The 6758-nt window shown below is 31.9% G+C and overlaps 1 protein-coding gene across 4 annotated transcripts in view; it reads left to right on the top strand.

The window, feature by feature from the left end:
- Nucleotides 1-3144: 3144 nt before the first annotated feature.
- mylka (myosin, light chain kinase a) overlaps nt 3145-6758 on the top strand; it is a 125630-nt gene continuing 122016 nt past the window's right edge. For all 4 annotated transcript variants that reach the window (XM_087267340.1, XM_087267339.1, XM_087267338.1 and 1 more), the window contains exon 1: nt 3145-3240. The gene's annotated coding sequence lies outside the window, so the exon portion shown is untranslated. The remainder of the gene's footprint in view (nt 3241-6758) is intronic.

Here is a 6758-nt window from a genome sequence, read left to right as displayed (position 1 = left end):
AAAAAAAAAAAAAAAATTCTCTCTCTCTCTCTCTTTCAGGCAGATGTTTTGTCTAGGGTTCAGGGCAGTGCTCCCAGAGAGTGTTTACTTTATGTTTCCTGTGGGCGCTTTGTGTCCCTCGAAGTGCAGCCGATGCATCAGGAACCTCCTCTTACTGGAGCACATATTAACAGATAAGACCCTCCACAAGACTCGTATTTACAAGAAACACCTAAGAAATGCTTAGTACAAGCTTTAAAACAAGAATATTTGGTAGAATTATATTTTACAAGTCGACTGCTATTCAGAATACAAATATTTCCTCATATCCTCTAGATGGCGCAATGGTTTCCTCATTAATGATTCTCCAAAATTTTTGAGTAACAGTTTTGTGGATGCTCATTCAGTCAGATCACCAGTGAACATGAAAGACAAATCTTTTATATCAATGGATTATTCAAGGTTGTTGTTTTTTTTTTTTTTTGTACTAGACTTTCGGGTTTGTAATTAATCAAACACTGACAGGAAGCAGCGTGTCACTGGTGATGGTAAAGATCGTCTGTGTTTGTTGTTTTTGTAACTGACGCATGAGTCTTCAGCAGGTGTTTTCCGCATTCAAAACTTGATTCAAAACCCATACACCAACCCAGACGTACACAAAATAGGCATTCCACATGTTGCAGGCAAACCTACATGTCAGGTCCAAGAACATTTCTCACGGTAATATTGCTTTCAAAGTCTCTGGTTATTGAGCCAAAGAGAGCAGTGCTTTGTTGAAAGTCTGCTAGCCAATCAGTTCCAGCTGGTGCCAGACGCTGGGTTTGTATAATGGGAAGCTGAGGTTGTTAAATACCTGGCATATTGTACATCCGTCTTAGTGAGCCGTTTCTGCTTCACAACATCACTGGAACGTGTGGTACCGTTGGTACATCATGTGTCCAGCAACCTTGGCATTTCTGTGTGGAGTTTGCATGTTCTCCCTACAACTACAAAACTACATCAAATCAACAAGGATGACATCAAAAAAATTAATAAATAAATACATAATGCTAATTGATTTGATGTCAAAATATTGACATGCCCTTTTGACATCCATACATTGATGCCCTTTTGACCACCAAAATAACACCACAAAAGGTATATTATCGTATGAATGCTTCAAATCCACATTAAATTTTTACACCGGATTTTGTATTTCGTCAATGCACGTTAAATACCGACATCAAAAAAACTTTCAAAAAACACATCAAAAATAGTTACAGAGTTCAACTATTTTGATGTTTTGACGATAATTTTAGATGTGAATTTGATGTCATGTTATAATCAAGGTAGTCAATTGGCATTGAATCGATTAGCATTTTTGACCCTTTTATATCACCTTAAAGGGGTAGTTTACCCCTAAATAAAAACTGTCATCATTTAATCATTGTCCACTGGTTCCAAGCCAGTTTGGGGTAATAAATTTGTCCTTAAAATGGTGTTACAAAAAATTAAAAAAAAACTGCTTTTATTCTAGCCGAAATAAAACAAATAAGACTTTCTCCACAAGAAAAAATATTTTAAGACATATTGTGAAAATTTTCTTGCTCTGTTAAACATCATTAGGGAAACATTAAAAAAAAAAAAAAAAGTCAAAGGGGGGCTAATAATTCTGACTTCAACTATATATATATATATATATATATATATATATATATATATATATATATATATATATATATATATATATATATATATATATATACACACACACACACACACACACACACACATATTGGAATGTGTTCGGTAGTTTGGACATACAATACAACTTTAAAAAACATTATATATATATATATATATATATATATATATATATATATATATATATATATATATATATATATATATATATATATATAAATATAAATTTGAAATATTTAACTTGTTAAAAAAATTTACGCAATTAACGTTTTTGTTTTTTTTTTCCTGTTGTGAGTGCAATTGTTTGTATTTAATACTTTATTGTAGTATTTATTGCAGTTCACTTGGAATCCAACTTGGAAATCAGTGTTTTCTTTATTGGCAATGATTGTTTTGAACTTCAAATGGCACTAACATGCCTGTGTTTTTATTTCTGTAATAAATATGGTTGTCAAGCCAGGATCTTGATGGTTTATGGTGGGTTTGAAGAAATTTAAACAAAAATTCTTAAAAACAATTATATTTTGAATTTAAATAGTTTTTGTCTTGCGTTTACATTAATTTTACATTCGAATATCCAAAATTACAAGTTTCAGTCTTTTGAATGCGATTAATTAAAAAAAAAAGTGTGATTAATTAGTTAATTTTTTTAATCGCTTGACAGCACTAATATATATATATATATATATATATATATATATATATATATATATATATATATATATATATATATATATATATATATATATAATTTTATTTATTTTATTTTTTTAAAGTTGCATTGTATGTCTAAACTACCAAACACATTCCAATCCACTTGTTAAGTCAACAGCCACTTTATAGTCATATCACACATTGTGAATTTGAAATTAAATCATGATGTACACAACAGTCTCTGCACTTGCTGCATCTCCGACACCAATATTCAAACAATTTAAAAAAAATTAATAACTTTCTGGCCCTCTGATAATAGGCATGGATCTACAGTATGTACTGCGATTGTGATTTTGTAAACATTTATTACTAATTGTTGCTTTTATATTATTGCATAAAAATGGATCAATATTTATTATTGTCAAAACGGTTGCTTCATATTGATTAACTGATTGATTGACTGCTGAAACTAATACTTGTTTCGATCAATGAAGAGCATCTACCCTCTCCCAAAAAAATGTGATAATGGATTTTAAATATAAAAATACATTTTCAATTTGTATGCCTTTAATTTAATTAACTTTGTTTTACCATTTATGTTTACAGACAGTCTTAATTATGTAGAATATAATATTGAAGAAGGAAAATAAGATGAATTGACATTCCTTCAGAAGAGCAGTATTAAAGCACACATTTCCTTTTTTCAGCCTGTGCAGTGTTCAGTCCTTCCCCCCTTCAACTCCTGTAAACCCTGCAGCCAATGAGCAGCTCTCAGCCTGTGATGTTAGGATTCATGCCAGCAAAGTTTGGTGCCGACAGGGAAAACACGTTAAACGCAGAGTGGAGTCGGGACAGCGGGGTCTGGACGCGCTCTCGACACTGCACTCTGGTGAATGACACTAATCTGCGCTGCTGTCTGCATGGGTGAGTTTCAGAGACTCTTAACATCCTCAGGTTACTATGAGCAGACCTTTGAGATGTTGTGAGATTTCCAGCAAGAAGCGTCTCATTTGAGAACATGCTGTGCTCTAATTGTGTATAGAAGTCATTTATTTGAAGCTTTTGATGATAGTTATTAAAAAAGCAGATATTATTATTTATTTTTCATGTCATTTCAAAGTGCATTAACTATGTTAAAAGATTAGTTTGGATTTTTAAAATGTTATAATGTCTTATTTTATGTAGTTATCTAATATTGAGAAATGACGTGTAATTTAAAGTGATTTCAACAAGTTTCCTTTATCATTTTAATTATTTTATTTTAATTTAACTGTGTCTCTGATGTCTCTTAAATTTGTAAATGTCATTGACATGGCATGGTTGGACACCTCTAAAAAATCTAATTTACACACACACACACACACACACACACACACACACACACACACAAAACAATGTGCGTATTTATTTAAAAAAACATTTTCAATTTAGTTTTATTTAATTAAAAAATATTTTTATTTTAACATATATAGATAATGTGTGCATTTATATAATTAAAAATTAATTTATGTTAATTTAATTTTATTTATTTAACTTCTAATGTCATCGACATGGCATATTTGGACACCACTAAAAAAAACTAATTAAAAAAATTTACTTACACACACACACACATATATATATATATATATATATATATATATATATATATATATATATATATATATATATATATATGTGTGTGTGTGTGTGTAAAATGTTCACAGTATGTTTTTTTTTTTCTTCTGCGGAAAGTCTTATTTTGGCTTGAATAAAAGCAATTTTATATTTTTTTAATTATATAAATTTTAAATAAATTACTACCAATAATTTTATAAATTCATCCTAGAGCTCATTTGCACAAAGAGTTTTTAAAGAAAAAGCTATGTTAACTGTTAGCAATGGAGTATGTTTTTTAAAACTGGGAATGGTACGTAAAATGTTAAATAATGTGGTTCCTAATTATTTGGTGAACTATTTTCAGATGGTGAGGCAGCAGCATTCATAAAGTACTAGGGGTGGGCATTTTAATATTTGTTTATTTAAATTTAAAAGTCTAGTGGGGAAGAATATGTTTTTATATACAAGTGCAATCATGTAGAACAAATTACCAAAATCAATCAAGGAAATAAAAGATTTAAGGAGGTTTAAAAAAGCCATCAGAAGATGGTTGCTTGATAAGGATATTTAGTTTGCATGGTGAACGAGGATGTTTTATTTGATATGTTACTTGATTGTGAATTGGGTTGCAGCTGGAAGGCCATTAGCTGCGAAGAACATATGCTGGATGAGTTGACAGTTCATTCTGCTGTGGCGACCCCTGATTGATAGAGGGACTAAGCCGAAAAGAAAAATGAATGAATGAAGGAATGAGTTTGTGAATTATTTTGTTCCTGTTTTAAAATGTGGAGGTACTGTTTGTTTTATGCATCATTGGTATTTTAAAGCCATACATTGTTTTATTTAACAGCGAGGACTGCAGTGGAAACAAGTCCAGGGCTTTATTGTGTTTTTATCCTCCACAGTTTTTATTTCAAAATATATGGGATACTTGTATTTTTGTACAGATTTTGTCTAAATCTGTCAAATAAAATTCAATTCAATTCAAATATTAAGGTCAAAATTATTAGCCCCTGTAGGCTATATTTTTTTCAATGGTCTACAGAACAAACCATCGTTATACAGTAACTTGCCCAATTACACTAACCTGCCTAGTTAACCTAATTAGTTAAACCTTTAAATGTCACTTTTAGCTGTATAGAAGTGTCTTGAAAAATATCTAGTCAAATATTATTTACTGTCATCATGGCAAAGATAAAATAAATCAGTTATTAGAGATGAGTCATTAAAACTGTGTTTAAAAATGTGCTTAAAAAATCTCTCCGTTAAACAGAAATTAGGGGGGAAAAAATTTACAGGGGCTAATAATTCTGACTTCAGCTATATATAAATATCATAAAAATATTCTATCAAAGTCATTAAAAGCATCAAAAGCACTAAAAGATAGTGAAAAAGAAATTAGAGGTCAAATACATAAATAAACAAATGATTTAAATGCATAGTAAATGTGACCAATAGCATTTTGAGGACACAGCGAATGTTGTTTATTTTGACGAAATCCTGAAATGTGAGGATATACTGTCAGTCAGCTGTATGAAGTGTTTAATGTGGGCTCATTTCCAGTTATTCCACGTTCTCTTGTGTATAATTACAGTTAATCAACGTAAACATGACGTTTATATATCTTTATCTCTTTGATCCGAACACTGTGCTTAAATTCCCAGAACAGGAAAAAAAACCTGTGAATGCATAATGTATAGTAAATAATTCCCATGAGAATGAATAATATTTTAAGACTAATGAACAGACTGTTGCTCTTTATTAAACTGTATAATTTACATTTACATTTAGTCATTTAGCAGATGCTTTTATCCAAAGCAACTTACAAATGAGGACAAGGAAGGAATTTACACAACTATAAGAGCAACATTAAGTGCTGTAGGCAAGGTTCAGGTGTGTAAAGTGTAAGAAGGAAAACATTTTTTTTTTTTTTTGTAATACAGTTAGCGGTAGAACCAGAGAGGCAATTGCAGATTAGTAAGGAAAGTGGAGAATAAATAGTTGAGTTTTTAGTCGTTTCTTGAAGACAGCGAGTGACTCTGCCGTTCTGATGCAGTTTGGGAGTTCATTCCACCAACTGGGCAGATTAAATGCGAGAGTTCGGGAAAGCGAATTCTTCCCTCTTTGGGATGGATCCACGAGGCGATGTTCATTCACAGAACGCAATTTTCTGGAGGGCACATACATCTGCAGAAGTGAGAGCAGATACGAAGGAGCAAAGCCAGAAGTCGCTTTGTAAGCAAACATCAGAGCTTTGAATTTGATGCGAGCAGCAACTGGCAGCCAGTGTAAACTGATGAGCAGCGGAGTGACATGTGCTCTTTTAGGTTCATTAAAGACCACCCGTGCTGCTGCGTTCTGGAGCAGCTGAAGAGGTTTGATCAAGTTAGCTGGAAGCCCAGCTTTCAGCCCGGCTATTATGAATGGTGAAGTGTATTAAAGGGCACTAGTTATGCAAAAATCACTTAATAATGGGTTTAAACACAGTTGTATGGCAACAGTGTGTGAATATAACCAGCTTCTAATGGTACAAATGCATTCATTTCATGTTTTAGTATCATACTTTATCAAACCAGTCTGCTGAAACACTTTAATTGACATTCTCATTTTGTATGTGACATCAGAGGGGGAAAGCCCCGCCCACTACTGATGATGATGTCTCCCTCATTAGCTTAGGATGTTAGTCTGTTTTTGAATCTGCCACTATGCTGATGCATTTGTAAATGCTTAACTTTGAAATAGATGAATTTAAAGCGACAGTCATCAAAATGGCACACAGGATTAAAGCCTAAAGGGGGCCATTTTTAAAGAGTTATAAAACGTTATTTGTGTGTTATTTTGGG

This window comes from Danio rerio, chromosome 9, assembly GCF_052040795.2.
Source record: "Danio rerio strain M-AB ecotype USA chromosome 9, GRCz13ab, whole genome shotgun sequence".
NCBI classification, from domain to species: domain Eukaryota; kingdom Metazoa; phylum Chordata; class Actinopteri; order Cypriniformes; family Danionidae; genus Danio; species Danio rerio.
This window is presented reverse-complemented; position numbering and strand designations above follow the sequence as displayed.